Below are 22,584 nucleotides of genomic sequence, written 5' to 3' on the forward strand. Positions count from 1 at the left end.
CTGTGCACGTCTTCACCTGCAAACAGTCAATTGATCACAGGTTGGGGTTAAAAGGATAAGATGTAGAAAATAAATATTCAAGTTTTTAAAAATATTTTATTTATAATTTTAAAATCATATATCAATTATAATATATTAATACAGAAAATATATAATTGAATAACCCCCCCACCTCCCTCTCCCTCCCCACTAACACCCACCCTCCTCACCCTTCTACCCACTAAGAAAGAAGAAAGGAAGCCATCCTTTAAAAAACTTTTACGTATTTAGCTGTGAAAACTGAGACACCACACTGGAATGGATTGAGAGATTAAATCTTCAAACCAAGAATTTTTAGGTATGGGCTCCATACTTTTACAAAAAAAATGATATTTATCCCTCAAATTATACATTATCTTTTCTAAAGGAATACACGATTTATTTCAGTATGCCATCTTTGCATTCCTAAAACTAAATCAGATTTCCAGGTAATGGCCAAACATTTTTCAGAAACAGCCAAAGCTTTATGGTAGGATGTTGGGATTCATGATGGAGAATGAGAGATTGAAATGGCTAAAGATAGTAAGGAAGGCAAAGGAAAAGCATTGAAGCAGAACAGGATAGTGGAGAACAAACTTTAGGGTAAGACAGGTAAACAAATATCACAAGAAGCCTTGAGGGGAAAGCAGACAAGCTTGGGGCGTGGATAGGGATAGACCATGGGATAGGGATAGACCATGGGATAGTGAAGCCATAATGGAGACAATGAATGTAGAAGGACCAGGACTGGCAGTGCAGAGTTCTTGGATGCCGTAGTTACAGGTGCAATAGAAACAGTGGAAATAGCAGTCAGAGCGGGGCTGGGTGTTGTTGGTAGTGCAAAATTAATCAAAGATAGTTTATACTATAGGCTACCAAGCAGTCACCAGTTGTGAGAGGATCAGCTATGAAGAGAGGTTGCTAATGTCTGTAAAAATAGCAAAGTTGCTATTGTTAAAGATTTCAAATTCCCTAACATTGACTAGAAATCCCAAAGTGTTAGGGAATTGGATGGAGTGAATTCTGTTAAGTGTGTCCTGAACTTAAAAATAAAAAATTAAAAAAAAAAAAAAAAAAAAGTGTCCTGAACTTTCTACAGCAATTAATGGATAGACCTACAATGGAAAGGATAATATTAGAACTACTGGGGAATGAAGCTGGTCAGATAACTGTATAATTAGGGGATCACGTTGGGACCAGTTATCACAATTCTATTTGCTTAAAGATCATTATGGAAAAGAATAACACTCGTTTTCAAGTTAGAATCTTAAATTGGAGCAAAGCCAATTTTGACACGAGTAGGCTGGAGTTTGCAATAGTTGACTGAATGCAAATGTTTGAGGGTAAAAACACAGCTGCCAAATGGTAGGCATTTAAGAGTGTAATAAGGAAGGCCAAGGATAACCATGTCCCCAGTGAGGGAAGGGGCAGAAATGGCAAAGTAAAGGAATCCTGGTTAACAAGAGATATAGAGGCACAGATCAGAAAGAAAACCGAGGCATAGATCAGATACAGGAAGACAGGTTTGAGGGAATCCCTTGAGGTGTACAAGGAATGTTAGAGCATAGTAAAGAGGAAAATAATGAGGGGTTTGAGATGACTTTAGCAGACAGCATAATGGATAATCCAAAAAAGATTTGCGTGTATTAAGAACTAAAGGGTCACAAGGAAAAGAATAGATTTCCTTAAAGATCACAAGGGGGAATCTATGTGTAGAGGCAGAGGAGGTGGGGAAGAAATGAATATTTTGTGAATGTGTTTCCTGTGAAGCAGGATAAGCAGGAATAGGAGATGAGGGATGAAACTAATAATAGCCTAGGACATCTTTGCATCATTAGTGGTATTAGAACATATCAAGGTAGATAAATCTCTAGGTCCAGAATATTTTGGGAAGGAAGGAATGAAATTATTGGGGACTTAACAGACATTTTTAACTCATTATTGAGGATGGGAGAAGTTCCAGAGGACTTGATTTTGGCCTCTTCTTAAAAGGTAACTACATACCTGATAGTCTGACATCAGTGGTAAGGAAATTGCTGGAGAGAATTTTAAGAAATAGTCTCTTTCAACATTTAGAGAGAGAGGGAAAGATTAGGAAGAGCCAGCAGGGATTTGTGCTTGAGAAATTGTGTCTCACAAGCTTGATCATTTATTTTTGTAGAGGTGGCTATGGTGGAACGACTATTACTGTTTGTACATGTAAGGCTGGGCCATCCCTTGCTGATTGTACCTGTGGCTCCTTCCCCTTGATTCCCATAATAAAGGCAGCAACACCTTAACCCCACCCCAGAACAAGCTCAGGACTCAGAGCAGGAACATGAGATGTGCCGTCAGTTTATGCTAATAAATGCCTATCAGTCTGATCAACTTCTAGAAGTTATTGATAGTTCATCAGTGACAAAGAAGGTAGATGAGAGCAAGATAATTGATGTTATTTATCTGGATTATAGTAAGCATTTGATAAGGGCCTAGTTTGATCATGGAATGTTTGTGCACATGGGATACAAAGCCATCCAGCCAGTCTATAAGGAGTTTGTACATTCTTCCCATGTTTGCTTGGATTTCCTCTGGTGCTCTGGTTTCTTCCCACCTTTCAAAAATGTACATGAGGGTTTTTTAGTCAGTACAGGCTCATGGGTCCGAAGGGCCTATTACCATGCTGTATATCTACATTTTTTTTAATTGACAAGTGGATTAAAAAAATTAGATTGTGATAGTGGTGAGAGAGTGGTTGTAGAGGGTAAATTTTCAAACTGGAAGACCAGTGGATTGCCTTGGGGTTTGTACTAGGACCCTTGCTTTTTGTAATATACAGTATATACATGATTTGGATAGGAATGTTTGTGACAAGGTAAGTATGCCGATAATGTGAAAATATGTGCCATGGTGGACAGTGAAGAAGATTGCCTGGGCTTGTAATGGGATCTAGATTGGATGATGAACTGGGCTAAGGAATGGCAAATGCAGTTCAATGGAGAATTTTGAGGATAAATTGCACTTGGATAAACTTAGTCTGCTAATGGCTGTGCCCTAAGGAATGGACCTAAGGGTGCAAAAGCATAACTTTTTAAAGAAGGCAGCACCGGTAGACAGAGTAGTAAAGAGATGGTTTGGGATGATTGCCTTCATCAGTCAGGGGATTGAATATAAGTGTTGGGAAATCATGTTGAAGTTATACAAGATGTTAGTGAGGCAACACTTAGAATAATAAGCGCAGGTTTATTCACCTAGTTACAGGAAGGATATTATAAAGTTGGAAAGGGTTCAGAAGAGGTTCACAAAGTTATTGCCGCGATTTGGAAAGTTGAGTTGGGTTCTCACGAGGGACTGGTGAAATTAGGCCTGTTTTCTTCAGAGGGTAGGAGGTTGGGAATGAATCTTATTGAGGTCTACAAATCACGAGGAGTATAGTTAAAGTGAATAGTGACTGTCTGTTTCTTCGAATAAGAGTATCTAAGATAAGATGGCATAACTATAAGATTTGAGGGGTAGGACATATTCAGAGGATGATGGACACATGAAACAAGCTGCCAGACAAAGTAGTAGAAGCAGGCATGATGGATTCCTTTAAGAAGCACTTGGATAACTACATGGATGGGAGGGGCTTGAAGGGATATGTGCCAAAGATGGGAGGGGGGGGGGTGGGTGTAAGTAGGGCTAAAGCAGGAGACCATGTGGCTTAGCATAGACAAATTGGGCCTGTGGGTCTATTTCCATGCTGTCAAATTCCATGACTTTAAGACAAAGAGGTAGCCATAGTGCATTTGTTTTTCTGAAGGTCGAGCTGGAACATAGGCAGCTATTAATGGTCACTTGTATTTGGTCCATATCCTTCAAATCCAAATGTCTTTAAACCAATACCCCTACCACTTTCTCTGGCAACTTATTCCACAACTCACCATTCTTTGTACGAAAAGGTTGCCTGGCATGTCCCTTTTAAATCTTTCCCCTCTCACCTGGTTTCTGACTTGCAAACAAAGACTCTGATCATTCACCTTACCTATCTGACAAATACCTTCTTGTACTTCTAGATTTCTCTTTTCTACAGCATTCTCCCTCGTCTTGCTATTTATTATGTGAGTCCTGCCCTGGTTTAATTTACCAAAAATGCAGTGCCTTGCACTTGTCTGAGTTCAATTCCATCTGCCATTTCTTGGCACGCTTTCCCAGTTGATCTAGGAATGCTCGTCCTCAGCTGTTCTCATCTGGGACAGAGATTATTATTGGCCTCCATTCTTCTGGTTCATATGGGGATTAAACCAAGCCAAAGATCCCTTCGTAATTATTTTCCATTAATCCCTGCTGGAAAGCACAAACATTTGTATACTTAATTGAAAATAAAAGGTAAAATGCATATATTACAGCGTTGCTTGCTTTAAACATTATCATTCTAACTACACTGCAATTCATGTTTTATTAACCTATAATATAAAACTATGCTCTTGGTATCTGCAATCAAACAGTTAACAATTTGCACCAAGCTCTTATGCCAGATACTTTAGATCAAGTAAAATCCAAATATTCTTGCTTGAAGCAATGTTCTGAATGTGTTAAGCATGCCTCAATAATATTGCACCATGCCATTTCAATCCTTACTTCAACATCAATAGTTATTTTAGGAGGAGAAAGATTTTCTGCACTCTGGAGAAGTCGATCTGATATTCCTCACATGGAATGAATTGTGCTTGAGACACAAGGACCATGGTTTGAAGACATTTCTTTGATTTTTTTTAAAGAAAGAATAAGGTAATTTGTGAAGTTCTTTATTTGGACAACTTTTCTTTCATAGAAGGAGAAATGGAAAAACCCAATGGCTGTGCCAAAGAAGCAAATAAAGACAATTTTGAATGCTAATCAAGTCATTCAACTTTTGTCATAATTTGGAAGATTTGATAAGATAAAATATTTGACAATCTATGAATGTATTGCAAGAAGAAAGGAAGCCCTCATATATGACAATAATAATTTGAAAAAATTGGTAAACCAGGTAGCAGTTTTGGAGAGAGAACAATATTTTTATGATTCACTTTCACGACTTTTCAATAGAATTGGAAACTGTCACAAGTTTTAAGTATCCAGAAAAATGTAGAATATATTGCTATAATTATCTCTCGAACAACATTGCCAAAACAGACTAGCAATATCTGCATTTTAATTACCTTGCAGTCTCTGGGTGCTTAATATGCCCTTAATGTTTGTCCTATTTCCACACCTGATAACAACAATAGCTACTTGTGTGTGATGTGTATCAGGACATCTTGAGATTCTGAAAGCATTCATATAAACCATTAATTTTTTCTTCTTAATTATTTAGTAGATAGATTACAGAATGATTCAGATATCAAAACAAACATGATTATTAGTTCTTAAAGCAATAAATAATATATTTTAATTTTAATCCAGTAGGGTAACAGGTCCTCACTGGCCAATTATGCCCATGTGACCAATCAACTCCTAACTTTGTGCATCTTTGAACCCATGGGGGCAACATACAAATTCCTTACATACAGAGCGAACCTCTAAATATCAAGATATATATAAATCAATGCTCCCTACTTCTGCAACCATTTCAAATCCTGTAAAATTTCCCAACCCTTCCAATTCTATAATTCTATACAAACTCCTTCACTCTTCACCTATTGATGGTGGAGTCTTTCATAACATCAATCCTGCTATCTGGAAGTCTTTTTCTAGGCCTTCACCGCTTTTTTTTACTTTCTTAAAACCTGTGACATCAATTTTCTAACAGTGTTCATTCCATGGCACCATCTATGCGTTTTCTGTGTTAAAGGCTATGTAAATGAAAGCAATGTTACATTATGCTCATGAAAATAACAAAATGTTCCAAATTTGGAAAGGGCAGGAAATGTACCGCCACATGAAGAGAAACCTGAGTGTTCACTCTTATTTAATTGGATTGAGGATGGTTTAAGTCAAAAATTAAAAGATTGTTCCATTCAACTTTATCTCTGAGATAATCCAAAACAAAAGGGGAGACGAGCAAAATAACTACTAAGGTACCTTGAATGTGAGCAAAGTAACTGCTAAGGTAGCTTGAATATGGAATTCAGTTATAATCTTGCTAATTGCTAAAAAATAATTGTTTGGAAAAAGACAAATATTAAATGTTGTAGGAGAAAGGAGTACACCTGGCACAAAGAATGCATGACACTAGTGTAAATGCTTTTAGAAGGATAGATTGGATACAAAAGTTCAGACATTGCTCTACTTTGGAAATACACCAAAAGAAATATTGATGCAAAAGTAACCTGTTTAAAGGTTGAATTTTATCTTTTCATTTTTTTTTTAAATAATCTTCACTTTAGTTTACTTGAGCATCAACAGACATGCTGAAAGATTGAGAAGAGATCTCAACTGCAAAATGAAGATGAAGTGTTTTAGAATTGTCTGGATGTTCATTCTGCAGACTTGATTGTATTATTGTTCTCAATTCTGACAATGTGCAGTATTCATTAAAAGGAGTATTGAAAAGGGCAGGTGGAAAGAAATTATTTATTTTTCAAGAGAGCCCTCATTTTTTGCTTACCTCCCTTTGCAACCCCCTCTCATGACTCTCATCATGTGTTTCCTAGCAGCAAGGTGATGAAGGAAGAACAACAGGAGGTTGAATTTATTAGCCTGGGGATTTGGGTGGGGGCAGTTGTAGTTAGCAAATGGGATTTCAAATTACACTGACCACACAGTTTCCTTTCGATCCAACTAGTAAAGAGGCTTTGTCACAGTTGGATTAGAGAAGGATGAGATGGAAGGGAATATATGAATTAGGAAAGAGCCACGATCACCCAAATAGGAAGCTGGAAATTAAATACAAAATAAGTTGCAATGATTTGAGGTCAGAGGCCAAAAAGATAAAGCAATTTTTTTACAAGGCAAAGCTTGACTTTCATCCAGCAGGAAACAAAACTGAGCAGAAGAGAATAGTGAGAGGCTGCAATATGAAATTCCAATACTCCTCCATTTGACAACACTGTCATAAAATTTAACACAGCAAGGATTGTATTGCATGGAGAGAAAAAAAAAACAAAAAGAAAAGTTACTTTGGTAGCCCAAATCAAATCTGTGCATAAATGGAAAATTTAACATTGGGCCTCTTTTAAGGTTGGAGTGGACAAGAAGCACAACCCTTCAAGTAATAAAGCAACTATTTGAATATTACTCATGGTTCTGGCATGTATTGGCAATTAGACACAGCCATTCAGTGATTATCCAAAATACAAGTTTCCAATGGGGTCAGAATGTTCAAATTTTCTGCCAAATGTATACTTTAAATGCATACGTGGCAGACTATTGCAAACACTGGTGCATTCCCGATACCTGTTGCAGTATATTGATATGCCCTCACTTCCTTTTATAATAGTGACATGCTCCAGTGACTTGCTCCATATTATATTCATAGACTTGTACAACATAACCCACCATATCCAGGCTTATCTTTGTGCCTGTGTTCACTAATCCAATTAGTCCATGAGGTCCAAATTCTTCCATCCCTAACCTATTGAAGTGCCTCTCTAAATGTGTCTCAAATGTAGTGATTATATTTGACATAATATCTCCTCTGGCAGTGAATTCTAGATATCAACCTGGAGAAACTCAGCAGTTTGAACAGTGTCCTTTGTGTAGCAAAGATAAAATTACATAACTGGCATTTTGGGTTTGAGCCCTTCATCAAGGTATGGAAAAATGTCAACAGGCTTTCGAATAAAAGGTTAAGGGAAGAAGCGTGGTCACAGAGGCAGGAGAGGAGGGAGGAAGGGCACAGCAGCAAGCAAGGACAGAAGGGATGTCTAGGTGAATAGAGAGGGAAGGGGGTGGAGAGCTGACAGGGGAAGGGAGGAGGAAAGGGGAATAGGTTAGCAGAACAGTTAATGCCATCCGGCTGAAGACTGCACAGACATTTTTACTTCAACTGCGGAGTCTGCAGACTTTCATGTTTTACTCCAGATATCAACCACTTTTCATGTAAAAACTTTCCTCACAGATCTCATTTAAAACTTGTTCCTTTCACCTCAAACTTATTCCCTTTTTTATTTAATCATGAACTGATCCCTGTTATATGATAAAGATTTTGACTAACATCTCTACCACTTATAATTTTATATTACCTCTATCTAGTTACCCTCAAGCTCCAGGGAAAACAAATCCAGCCTATACAACTCTCCAATCCAGACATCTTGGTGAAATTCTCCTGAAAGAATATATGTCTTGTAATATGATAACCAGAATTGTCCAGAACTGTATTCTAAGAAGGGTTTACTAAAGATGCAATGTAACAAAGTTGTTTCCCATGGTAGGGGAGTCTAGGAAAACAGGCCACAATTTCAAGATAAAAGAACATCAATTTAAAATAGAAATGCAGAGAAATTTCTTTAGCCAGACGGTCATGAGTCTGTGGAACTTATTGCCACAGATGGCACTGGAATCAAAGTTGTTGGTGTACTTAAGACAGAAATTGACAGGTATTTGATTAGTCAGAGCATTAAGGGTTATGGGGAGAAGGGGGAGTGGGGCTGAGTAATAAAGATCAGCTCATGATTAAATTGGTCTACCTCTGCTCTTATACCTTGTGATCTTGTGAACATCCCAAGTTCCATATTAAATGCTCCAACCTATGAAGACAGCATGCCAGAAGGTTTCTCCACCATGATATCTTCTTGTATTTCCACTTGAATGGAACTATGAATCTTGATTAATTGTCATCTGATTGTACAAGTACAACCCGACAAAACAGCATTCTCCAGACCTCATTGCAAAACATGCAGACATACAACCAGACATAACACACAAATAGACAAACAATATATAAACAGGACATGTATTTATCAATGCAAACAAATAAATAGTTTCACAAATATGAGAGTCTTGAATGGTTAATGTGAACAGTTCCCTTCGTTGTTCAGCATTCTCATTCTCAGCCTGGTGATGCTCCCTATGGTAGCAGCTGAAAAATTGCTGTGTGCAGAAAACACTATTTGTGTGGTTAAATTTTTAAAATTTTACATTTTAATTTTTTATTTACAGCCAGGTAGAAGCCAATTCTAGCTCTTTAAAGCTGCGTCATCCAATTACACCCAAATTAACCTACAACCCCATACATTTTAGAAAGTGGTTCTTTATGATTTATTTATGTCTAGACCACATGTGGGGGTGATTCAATACAATGGCACTATTTTTGGATGATGTACCTATGTTGTGCATCTTCATTTTTTTGGCAAGAAGGGAAATTGGGGGCAGAGAGGGAAACAAAAATATGCTGTCTGTTTTTCGGGCTGCTTTCAACGGTGTATAGTGAGTGCCACACACAGTGCTCCAGACAAGCTATTCTGTCAGACAGCAAAGTTGTCTAGAACTGATGGGTATCAGTTCTCCCTGCCATAAATAAGCACAATTCAAGTAGTATTCAGCACAGAAGTAAGGAGTTTCCAAGGGCAAGAGGCTATATCCTCACTTTTTATCTGTAAGGAATGTGTATCCCTTACAGGGAAGTGACAGAAAGGCATTGATTATTCTTGCCTATATTGTTGTTCAACTCTTAACATCTGAGCACTGCTACTGCTAATACGTGTCTTTCATTAGTACCCAGCATCAGATATGAATTCTGAAAGCAAAGAAAATCTTCATGGTTATCAGACAACCACGACGTCCTTTTTTTCTTATCCCACCTCAAATTCACTACCTTATTCTGTGGTATTTTAACTCGGGTTGTAATTATTCACTGGCTAAATTACATTCCATATGAAGAGAGATATTTATCTTAAGATTCACTCTGATAATGATGTGCCCAAGGTGTGAGGCAGATAATCCAAATGGACCATCCCCCCAAAAAAATCACAAAAGTGGAACAAATTACCTGAAATAGTGTTCATCCTGTTTGCTGCTTTAAAGTGGGTCTGCATTGTCCTAAACAGCAACAGCTGTTAGCACGATGTTATTACGCTGCTATCTGTATGGAGCTTGTACGTTCTCCGTGTCTGTGTGGGTTTCCTCCACCCATCAAAACATAAAGGGGTTGTAGGTCAACTGGGTGTAATTGGACAGCACGGACTTGTGAGCTGAAAGGGCCTGTTATCATGCTGTATGCCTAAAATTTAAAAATTACTGTACTACCAATTCGGGTTCAAATCTGGCACAATCTGTAAGGAGTTTGTTCTGCACAAAGCGATCAAAGGTGTTATGTCTTTCTGGTTCTAAATCATGACAAGTACAAATTTTAAAGAGATTTCTTCATGGCAGCTACAATACAGCAGCACCAGAAGTTGCTAGGGATATGTAGGGAGAATTCATCACATTGGTATTCCGGTTGAGCATCTTCATCTCTCCTAGTAGACTTCCAGTGGAATTTGTTATTTATTTTACTAGAAACTAACAATGGAGGCCTTTGATGGTATACTATTAATGCAGTTTCTGTCAATAGGGGAGAGATGAGTGTAACATCCATTGATGATGACGACTTTGCAACCATGTCAGCTACCGTAGGCTGAATCTCCTGATGAGTGGGACTTCCTTTGGACACTAATGCTATCATGTTAAAACGTGTGCAAACTAATGTTTTTGTCCGCATGTGAGCATAGAGAATAACTACTATGTACTTTAATTTCCGGGATGTTATAAACATTAGCAATCTGTTCACCCAACCTCCAATCCTATTCTCATTAGTTGTTTTAAAGATCTTTTGTATAAAACTCATAGGATAGTGAAATATTAGTTCATTTTTCCTCTTGTAGCAAGTTTCTTTGTCTATATAAAGTTGTGGCATTTATAGTACTTCATACTGATTTGCCAGCTGAAGTGAATTTGATTCCACATAAACCTAAAGTTGAAGTTGTGGTTAGTCCTTTGCCTCCTAGGACATTAAGGGAATTGATATAACATTTATTAAGCTATTGTGAAACATTATGATGCAAAATGCTATCTGCAGAACAATCAAGTTATGAAGAAATTAGCAGGATGGCTGAGAATGTAGCGCTTTTGATACTCTGGGATCAAAAGTAAGTAATCCTTTTCCAGCAAGTTAAGTAATTCTCTTCTATTGTCTCATTCAATATTTTCTCTCCTACTCTCTCTCCTACACATTATTCAGTGTGGAATCTCCTTGAATCTGTACAAATTGTGAGTTCATGGTACAGGTTCAGGGAGATTCCATGCTGAATATAATCTATCATGGCTATGGACTTTAGTTAGCTGAAGAACAGTATTTACCACATTATTTGAAACTGGCATTTACGGAATCTTTTTGTAAGATGAGTTTGCATTTATTGAATCTAAACATCTTGTAGGCATTATATGTATTGATCCAGTACTTGCCATTTTTAAAGCTTTACCCCAGGATGAGTGCAGCATTTATTGAAGCTGAAGTGAATGTAGGTAGTGCATTTATTTGTGCCCTGTGTGATTGTTAATTTATTGAATAGGTTCCCAAAGTTAGCACTATATTATTGATTATGGTAATTATTGAGCTATGCCTTTTTATAGATGCTGCATTCATTGAGCCTTATGGGTTCTGAATTAATTGATCATGACTCTAATGTGAGTACTACATTTTTGAAATATTTACCTCATGGTGAACATTGATCCTATACCTGGAATGAATCATGAAATTATTGCTGTGGTGTATGGGTGGTGCATTCATTGACCTTTTTTGAATCCGTGCCCTTGATAAATGCTGTAGGTATTCCTTTTAATAAACCTGTATCCACAGCGGATACCCACTTTATTGGGCCTGCATTGCCATGACATAATGCTATTACAGCATTATTTGAAACAGAATATTATATGATCTTAACCTGATGGGGAATTACATAGGACAATTGTGTTTATTAAAGCTATGCCCAGTGTATTTCCTGAATTCACTGGACCTGTGAATCGTGCATTTAATGAACACTTAGTAATGGCTTTGGATATCCAAAACTTGTCTTGCGTACAACAGCATTTATTGAATCCATACCCATTGTGGATACTTTATGATTGAATTTAAACCCAGTATTGTCATGGCATTGGCCAAGCCTACCACTGGTTTGTTTATTTATTAAACTTATTGGTGTAAATATTGTATTTATTATCCTCTCATGTGGATTCTATGTGATTTGAACTTGTACGATTAAGGATATGAATTTCATCTGTACTTGATGGGGATACTTACTTATATCAGTCTTTTTTTGTTTCTTTCTTTGAGGCAGAACTGGACTTCTTGAATCTGTCCCTGAATCTGTACACAATTAGGCTACTGGGTTTACTGAGCTGTATGCAAATATGACTGTCATATTTTTGAACCTGTGTCTGGTTTAGATACTATATTAATTTATGCCCTATATGGTGCATTAAATTTGTACCACATATAAACCACATTTATTGATCCCATATCCAGTATCAGGTAAGTTTTCGTCTGCCATAAGGCAGATAGGTTCGCTATCTGTAGAAATTGCCTGAAGCGCTTCTTACAGTCAGACAAAGAGAAGTAAAATAGAATCCCCTCAGAGTCACTGTAAGTCCATGGATTCACCTCCAGTGCTCCTGCAGCCTCCGCAGCCACAGGACCATAGAACACGACTGTACAGGAAACAGGCCATTTGGCCCTTCTAGTTTGTGCCAAAACCACACAGAGTCCAGTCCAAACCATCAGCAGCCAAAGCTCCAAATCCGAACCTCCGACACAATCAGAAACCCTTCAGCGTCCTCAGCACCCTCTCACACCCCAGTTCTGATACCTGGTACCCTTTCAGCCAGTCTCCATCAGTCCACAGTCCATTGTGAATCCCTATTAATTGATCATATACTTGATAAGGATACTAAATTTATTTAAGTGTATTTTCTATGGGATTAAATCTCTATCCTGACTGGGCACTGTTAATGTATGTTATATAGGACTAGATGTTAATATTCCTTATTGTACTTCTGAGACTTGCTGCTTAGACTCTAGCAGGTAGGTAAGTGAATGGTGACATCTTCTGGCTTGTCAAGTGGGTGCTCTCCTTTTTCCTCTCCTGATAGTCCCACGACATGTCCGGAGAGTTCAGCAGTGAATCCTGGTGTCCCGGGCTCATCCCCTAGATGCCATTCACTCACTTGGGTGCCAGATGGAATCCTTTCTCCTCATTCAGAGCCACTGACTACCCATTTGAGCACCATCTGCTTGTTGGTGTATCTTTCCTTGCACTCCCAACTCCCAGAGAGGCCTTGATGTTGATAGGGCTACAAATCTTCTGCAGCCTATTTTAACCTCTGACCTTTGCCTTCCAGCCTTGTTGCTGCACATCACCTGCAAGCTTAATGTACCTCAGTTTCTTGTGCTCATAGGCCTCCTCCACTGCATCCTCCCAGGACACTGTAAGCTCAATTATATAAACTAGATGGAGTGTTGCTGACCACAGCACAAGGTTTGGTCTGAGGTTGGTTTCTGTAATTTCATTTAAGAAACGGATCCTCTGGCCTAAGTCTGGCGCCATCTTACAATTTCGGGCCTTGCCTAGCTGCCCGCAATCTGATCTTTATTTGGCAATTCTGGCTTGACTCTCACCTTCCTGGACAAATGCTGTTAATGGCCAGTGGGAAGAAGGGGGAAAGTAGAGCATTAACACTCGTCCGCTGATTTTCCAGCACTGCTGCAAGATACCGTAGCATCTGGTTGTGATGCCAGGTGTATTGGCCTTGATTGAGGCTGATCTTGCAGCCCACCAAAATATGTTTTAGTTTTAATGAAGTCGGGCAGAGGGAGCGTGTGGGGTCCTCTCCATAACACTGGTTGAGATTCATGGCAGATGGCAAGACATCATATTGCAGCCCTGATGGTGAAGTTCACTCTGAATGTCTCCATCTTCTACGATCTTTCCAGGAGATCTTCCTTTTCTCCACTCCCTCCCATCTCATCCATTGCCCTTGCATTGTCAAAGTGACACCTGTGCATACTTTGGTGCTTCCTCCAATGTATCTCCTTTGTCACAAGCCTACATCTCTGAAACAGAGCAGCCTTGTTCCAGGCTGGTGTACTGGCCTCAAGACCAAGACTGTTCCTCCCTTGCTGCACTTGGCCCACGATGTCCCTATGCTTGAGTGCTGCCTCTGCTTGCTTAGTTGTTTCTAATGGAATCTATTTCCCCTCAGTATCCAGGAGGACAACAGCTTGAGCTACAAATAGATCACTCGCCTCTATTAACATCATCTCCAGTCTTACTTTGGTGCACTTATACTCCTCTGAAAGCTTGGAAATGGATTGTCCTAGGAGTCCTTTGCTGAAGAACTCTATGCTGCTGAGGCATCTGGGAAGACCAAGCCACTTCCTAATGTATGAGCTGATCAGTCTTTCCAGCTTTTCCATGCTCGAGACTGAAACTTCATACAGGGTTAGTGGTCACATGAGGTGTGAAAGGAGCCAAAACTGCATAAACCAGAGCTTCAACTTGCCAGGTAGTGTAACCTCTCAAGGTTCTCAAGATTCTCTCAAGGCCACTGACGGTATCCTTCTTGAGCTGATGTACTTGCTCTGTATTTGAGGGATGCATTATACCACCAACCTAAGCTTTTCACTGGTTTCTTGAAAACTGTTGGAATTGTCTCATTGCCCTTGTAGAAGCGTTAATCTACCAGCTTTCCCTTAATGATGGAGATCCTTCTGGACTGACTCAGCTTGATCTTCATCTGAACCTGCTCAATGTTCTCTTGAAGCTTCCTCAACAGGCTTACAGTATTGTGAGATCATCAATATGTGCTCTGATAGGCAGCAGTCTCAAGCCAGATCTTATTATGCTGCCCTCCAACTACCCATCGAAATCCTTTAATGATCACCTTCATGGCCATGGTGAAGGCTAGTAGGGAGATGGTACAACCAGTCATGATTCCCACCTCCAGATGTTTCCATGCTGAGGTGTAGTCTTCTGTTATCAAACATATCTGCATGTCCTTTTCGAAGGCCTTAATGAACCCCAAAAATGTTGAAAGCAGTCCAGAGGAGGTTATGGGGGAACCAAGCCAAAGGCGACATGGATCTGATGCCAAATAGTGCAAGCTTGTTCCAGACAGCCAGAGAAGCCCAAGATCCCCGCTTTCTGAATTGATGTATCAATCAGATGATTCCTTTGTCTATGAGCCACCACACTAAAGAAGGTTTTTCCCTCAACGTTCAGGAGACTGATCTCGTGGAATTGGCTGATTTCTTATGAACCCTTTTCCTTTGGAATCACGATTCCTCCTGCTCTCCGCCAGGATGGTGGTAACCCCTAGTTACACCATACTATCTGCATGAACCTCCAGAGGAACTGGAAAACATCTGGTGCATTTTTGTAGAGCTTGTATGGCAATCCATTGGGACCTGGGACTGATGCAGCCCTTGCTCTATGTACAATTTTCTCTACCTCACTCCATCTAGGTGGGCTGATATCAAATTGGTGTTCCAGTGGATGGATTGGTGGCATGTAAGGTAGGATGGTGATCTCTTAGTGGAGATGCCTTCCTTCTCCTCCTCTGTGGCCTTCCTCCATTGTTCCTTCAGCTGCCTCCTCTCTCTGACCAGGCAATCTATTCTGTCTCATGGATTTAGTGGGGATCATCGGTGTAGTCTTCCTCTCTTGCAAGCCAAAATGTTCTGCCCCATAGCTATAGATTAATTCTCTCATTCTTTCCAACTTCTTCATGGTGTTGCCTTTGAGTCTCTCTAAGACGTTGCAGAGGTCAGCATTGACCTCCCCCTACATTGCCTTCTTGCAAAATTTGGCCACTTGATCAATGGCTTTCACCCCTGGATCTTCTTTTCCATTGGCGGTCAAAATGGACTGGATTCAGGTTGTTCTCCTGTACCTTGCTTATCCTCCACTGGTACAGGGGTATTGATGTCTTGCAGACTTTGGGTTTTGTCCTTCTGCTGAACCAGTCGACTGACTCGACCTGTTTCTCAAAAAGTAGCTGTTGATGTGAAGTCCCTGTTGTCCCTTCTGGCACGCTTTCCTGCCCTGATGTATTTTCAAGCTTCTAGTGAAGTAACCTTTGCCCAGCCACATATGTAACTCTGGAGTTTGTGTCCTGCTGCAGCTGTTGCAGCCTCAGATATTCTGATCATCCAACAACATCTGTATGTGTGTGTGGGCTGCTTTTATAGCTTGTCTGCATCTATCCTGACTAAGACAATGTTTACACAGCATAACAAAAACCATGAAATGCAACATGTCATTGAAAAGTCATTTTCTGCATCCGCACTTGGACTCCTTCCCTGCTGATCTTTTAGAATCAGAAAGGATCAGAATTTATTGTCACGAAAAAGTCATGAAGTTCAGTGTCTTGCAGCAGCATCATAGAGCAAACTTTCATATTATAACCATCTTACAACATTACTATTAAATAATAAAAATAATGGTTTATTGATTATTCAGGAATATGATGGCAGCGGGGAAGAAGCTGTCCTTGTGCTATTGAGTGCTTCTCTTTAGGCTCCTGTACCTTTTCCCCAATGGTAGCAGAGTGAAGAGGACATGGCCTGGATGGATGGTTGAGGTCTTTGAGAATAAAGGCTGCCTTTATAAGATACCGCCTCACGTAAATATCCCTGATGGAGTGAAGACTGGTGCTTGCGATGTTGCGGAGTTTATTCTTCTCCTGACACTTAGCGTTCCATACCAGGCAGTGATGTACCCAGCCAGAATGATCTCCTGTAGAAGTTTGAGAGACTTCCAGTCATATTTTGGTCTTGGTGCAGTCAGTGATTAACATGGTGAAAGGTTTCACCAGGACATTGTGACCATGTAAAAGCAGTATCAGGGCAACTGGAATCCATCAATGCTGGCCTACTATTATTGGACACTGACACAAGAGGCTGAATACAAACAAAAATCAGTGGCAAATTTTTTTTAGGTCAGTTGAATGGACGCAATGTGTCAGCATCATTATGTGATTAAACAGAATAAATTCAATAAAAGTGAATTTAAGGTTTCTCCACTTCCCACGTGTTACAGCAAATCTGAAATGATCTTTGTGTTCAGCTTGAGGTTGTCTGTTATTATCCCAAATGAACAATGAAGGAAACTCACACGCAAACACAGAGAGAACATGTAAACTCCACACTGAAAGCCTTTATAAGATCAGGAATGAACCTAGGCTGCTGAAATAATGATGTAGCTGTGCTGCTCATCAAGGACACTTAATTAACCAGTCTTGGGAATACTTTTACTGAAGCTGTACCTGGCTTGATTATTGCATCTATGAAGTGCCAAGAATATTGCAACTACTGAGTCCGAGCCTACATATATCTGGAAGTCCCTAAGCACTGTGATGAACTAATCTAAGGCGCCAATGTACAACAATAACCTTATTTATCTGGACATTTCCACATATTTTTAGGATTTAAAATATTATTTCTCCTTTCATTCATTAGTTGATCATGTTTGCAAAATTCTCAAGGTGTTAAATTAACTAAATGCTACTCATCACAATGGAACTTGTATTTCATAATGATCGATTGAATACAATGATCCTTTTATAAAATAAACAACGATAGGACTGCTTCTCAAAGAATTAGAACTGTTGAGATGCACAAAAGAATATGTGTGTAGACTTGTACTGAGTTTCTATTGAGAGATCAGCACTTGGAGTTTTGGATGTGGTTGGCTGATGGAAAAAAAAGGGAAATGCTTTTCAAATTCTAAATCTACGAAGCAGGTATGCTCTTGGAAACAATATTTTGTTAATCCTGTTCAGACTAGTTATCTGTAAGAAAGAGTTATTTTTCCACAAAATTATGTTGTGTTTGCTGATACTTTGTATCTGGACAAATCCATAAAAATAACTATACTTAACAGATGTCATCGCTTTGGGAGAGGTGATAATGAGTGATTTATTTTTTAAAATGTTCCTAATATGCTTATGTGTCAAATGCAAAGAGTTTATGGCTAAATTTGGTATTTTGTTTGCAGTTTTTGGAGTGGCATAGAGGTTAGAGTGACACTTTTGCAAAGCCAGAGACCTGGATTCAAATCCACAGCTGTCTCTCCCCAAGATTTGTGTGGGTTTTTTCTGGGTGTTCCAGTTTCCTCCCACCCTCCAAAATATATGAGATTGGTTGATTAATTGTGAGTAATTGGGTGGCACGGGTTTCATGGGCCAGAAGAGCTCTCTACTATACTGTATTGTTAAAATTACATTTTTTTTTAATTGAACTTCTTGAATGTGCAGTTCAACATGAATTTCCAGATTATTCATATGAAGTTTTTGCTATTAAATTCAACTCATAAAAGGTTAAATGGTACAACCCACACATTTTTAAGAAAAGCACATTCCTACCAGTAGCTTGGACCAGACAAAATGCCTGAAAGATTGTGCTCCTTGCATACAAAATCCTTTCAGACAATGGGCCATTTTACTGCAATTCTATAATATTAAGTTGTAATATTTCATTCTTTTAATGCCCGTGAGAGGCAAATACCGGAGAGTCACACCAGAAGGCTTGAGTGGCAGTTCAATCAATCCATCTCTATGTAGCAAACAGCCCCAAACATCACCAAAATTCTCAAAACAAAAAACAAAAACCCCCTCGTCATTCATGTCAATTCTTTCAGGGTGAACATAAGGGGTTCAAATGGGGCTACCACAGCCCTTCACTTCCTTTATCCAGGAATTTCCACAATAACAACCTGGTCACTATATGTGATTCACACCTCCAAAGCCTGCTTTAGGGTTCGCAAGTGCCCTTCTGGAATGCGAGTCCTCTTCTTTGGACACCTTGTCTTAAGTGGTCTGGTGATCCTCCAAAGCCCTCCTTAGGGTGCCCTTCTGGCACACAAGTCCTCTTCTTTGGAAGGGAACAGGAGAGGCACTGGTCAATCTTGCACACTCCACTGACTAACCTCTCTCAAAACTAGTGGGCTGGGCTTTTTAAACTGCCCACCACTTCCTCCAGTTCTGCCCATTGGTGTAGAGGTTAGCCCACCGACTTCTAGCGCGTGGTTCCCGTGCTTTGGTAGCTGTCAAAATTTCCTAGTGGTAGCTTAGTGCTACTACAGCTGTCAAATTCCCAGCAGTAAATTTAGTCCGGTCCTCAGTCAAAAAACAAAATAGTTCAGGTCCATAACAAGAGTTTAACATTTATAATTTGTAAGTGGACTAAAATTCTTCTTGCTTGTTATTGCTACAGATACACAGGTACATAAAATACATTAATAAACAATGTATTTATTCAATTAAATTACACAAGAAAAATATAACAAATAAGAATAGACAATAAATGAATATTCACTGTTGCAATTAGTATAATCCACTCTTCCTTCATTTTCACTGGGAACTAGAACTCCCTCCTCAAAACACAGTAGTTTACCAGCATATTCTCAAAGGCTAATAAGGATGGTAATAAATGCCGTACTTGCAACCACATCCCAAAAATGAATTTAAAAGATGTATAGGAAGGCTGTGATTGAACTGAAATTGTGTAACAGAAATTTAGCAGTATCTGCTCAGGATAGAGCATTTCATTTATGAGGGAAAACTAAAAGAGCTGTGTAGGTTTTCCTTCGAGTTTAGGAGGCTAAGGGTCTACAAAATTAAGAGAGGCATTTTCTACACAACCAAGACAGTTAAACGACAGGGCAGGAGCCTTACTGTGAGCAGAACGGAATTAAGGAAATTATCTTTCACTCAGACAATATGAGACATGTGGCCTTAGAAAGTGATTACTGCATGAAGTATCTGGATGGGAATTAGAATAGCCAGGACATAGAAGGCTACAACCAAGTGCAGATAAATAGGATAAGTATAAATTGATATTTGATGGTCAGCATGATGTGATAGGTTGAAAGGCCTGTTTCTATGGTGTGAATCTGCGACAAACATGCGGATCAGTTGGCCTCCAGAAACACCCCCTCTAACAAAGTGACCTCAAACCCCATTTCACTTTGCCCTATTCCATGTCCACTAAACATCGAATTCTACATGCCTTGACTAACTTCTATTCCATCTTATGGAATGTCAATAAACGTAGCATTTCTCATCTGGAATTAAATGAAGCATCAAGCAACAAAGATCAACAACCTTCATTTTAAATTTTTAAACATAATTTGTATTTGTGTCCAAGTAACCTTTTGTACCATTTATCAACTAAATTTACCTGCATAATAATAGTAATTACTCTCCAAGCTGGTTCATTTCATGCATAGCTGTAATGAATCTGAGATATGCAATAGTGAGCGATCTTCACAAGATCGCAAGATAAAGGAACAGAAGCAGGCCACTAAGCCCATTGAGTCTGTTTCATGTCTCTACATTAAGCTGAACTATGCTCATTCCAAGTTCCAATTTTCCAGTCTTTTCCCCATATTCCTTGATACCCTTACTAATTAGATACTTATCAATTTCCTGTTTAAATTCTCCCACTGCTGTATGTGCCAGTGAGTTCCACAGATCCACAACCCTCTGACTAAAGAAGTTCTTCCTCATCTCTGTTTTAAATGGATAACTTCTAATTTTAAGACTGTGACCCCTTGTTCTTGATTCACCCACCAAGGGAAACATCTTGTCTACATCTACTCTGTTAAAACCTTTCAAAATTCAAAATGTTTCTATGAGATCCCCTCTCATTCCTCCAATACATTAGTCCTTGCATTCCAGTAAATCTCCTCTGCACCCTCTCCAACAACATCACATCCTTTCTAAGATAGGGGGCCCAAAACTGCACACAGTACTCCAAATGAGGTCTCACCAGTGCCCCATAGAGCCTAATCAACACCTCTTTACTCTTATGCACTATTCCTCTTGAAATGAATGCCAACGTAGCATTTGCTTTCTTCACTACCAATCCCACCTGGTTATTAACTTTTAGGTTTCCCTGTACGAGGACACCTAGGTCCTTTTGCACTTCCAAGGTTTGAATTTTCTCCCCATACAAATAGTACTCTGCTTGCTTATTTCTACTGCCAAATTTTAGACCTGTACATTTCTCAACATTGTACCTCATCTGATGCCATTCATTTGTTTGATATCTGGACTATGCTGCCAGAGGAGGTAATGGAGTCTTATACCACCACTCTATGTAGAAACATTCAGATGTGCACTTAAAAAGGTACGGTATCAAAGAAAACAGACCTTGTGTGGTCAGAGGAGATGGGAAAAAACTTGACATGGCTGTAGGCCATATCTTTATGTTGAACATCTCTGTGGTTCATTTGCTGAACAGAGATATATTTATGACTGCATGTGTACATTTAGAAAGCAAGTACATCAAATCTTTTTGTCACAAATCACCTGCACAAAAATATTAATAGTTTTATTAAAAATTGTGCACTCCAAAAAATTAACTTGACTGAACTCCTATTAAGGGTTGGAGGAACACAAGTCAGTCATTTATCAGCATTTCATTGCCATCATTCTTTTAGATCATTGAAACTCAATTACAATTGTCATTCCATTATGTATTGCAAAGATCATTGGCATGGCCATTAGATCTTGACCTCACATGCTACTTGCATGGAGTTCCTATGTTCTTCATGATTCTTCATGATTTTCCCCATGCTCCAGTGTACTCCCACACCCAAAAGTGCACTGGTAGGTTACTGGCAATTATAAATTGCCCCTAGTATAGCAAGGATTAGGAGAAAGAATGGGCATGTGAAAGGGTAAAGATTTCAAGGAAATAAGTGTGGTAATAAGAGGTATGGGAATAGTTTTGAGAGTTGGGCTAAACTGCCTCATATGGCAATGAGAATATATGAAATTCAGAGATCAAGTGATGATCCAAGCATTTAGTGATTAATAATAACTTTGAATATGCTATGGTCACAGTTTAATGTAACCAAGTTTAAGATTCCTAATATGCACAATGGGTATGTGAGTTTCTCATGAAAGCTCAAAGGATTAACATTATAACCTGTGTTTATTAGCAAATGCATTAATCTTTATTTCAAGTGCCATTATATTCTTTATGCATGATAGGATCAGAAGTCAGTTATTACATGATAAACTAATGTTGTAGTGTGCCACAGTCGTGCTGTCAGGAAGGATGTGGTGAGCTGCACATGCAAACTGATGTTTAAAAATATACACAGTTCTTTGGCATAGCTCGTAGATCTGCCACCTCATAGTTATTCCAGTTCCATCTTGACTTCCAGAGGAATCTGTTTAAAATTTGCATGTTTTTTGTCGACATTATGGATTTGCTTTTGATGTTTAGTTTCAACCATATTCCATATTTGTGGGTTAATGTGCTGATCTAAATGACCCTTGCTGTGTGGGCTCTTTTGATAAAGCATGGTTGAGTTGAAGATATTCACCAATAGATATGCTTTAGAACAATATGACCTAGCACTCAGCACAAGGATGCCATTATGTGTGCATCAAAGACTGAAAACTCTTGACCTCCACCAATGCAATTTCTACTTTTGATATATGGCAATGACACTGATTTTCATTTGTGTAGCACTGAAAAACTGGAAATCCCTAGAGTTGGGATTATGATCTCAATTGGAACAGTTACATGTAAATTCAGAAAATGTGGCTTCATAAAGAAATTTGCTAATGAGTTTTGGACTACCTGGGGATCTAATGCATACTGAGATATTTGATAAAGAGATGAGAGTAGAAGAAAGT

General features: G+C 39.0%; 1 protein-coding gene and 1 long non-coding RNA gene across 18 annotated transcripts in view; one reads left to right on the plus strand and one right to left on the minus strand.

The window, feature by feature from the left end:
- Positions 1 to 22,584, plus strand: part of prdm16 (PR domain containing 16) — an 829,575-nt gene that overhangs the window by 604,747 nt on the left and 202,244 nt on the right. The gene's annotated exons all lie outside the window — the stretch shown is intronic.
- Positions 1 to 22,584, minus strand: part of LOC138754356 (uncharacterized) — a 92,549-nt gene that overhangs the window by 21,915 nt on the left and 48,050 nt on the right. The window contains exon 7 of one of the 5 annotated variants that reach the window (XR_011351694.1): positions 225 to 4,320. The exons of the other annotated variants lie outside the window; for them this stretch is intronic. This is a non-coding gene — a long non-coding RNA (uncharacterized lncRNA). Of the gene's footprint in view, positions 1 to 224; positions 4,321 to 22,584 lie in introns of those variants that run through there. 5 annotated transcript variants of the gene reach the window in all.

Source organism: Narcine bancroftii, chromosome 2 (genome assembly GCF_036971445.1).
Source record: "Narcine bancroftii isolate sNarBan1 chromosome 2, sNarBan1.hap1, whole genome shotgun sequence".
NCBI lineage: Eukaryota > Metazoa > Chordata > Chondrichthyes > Torpediniformes > Narcinidae > Narcine > Narcine bancroftii.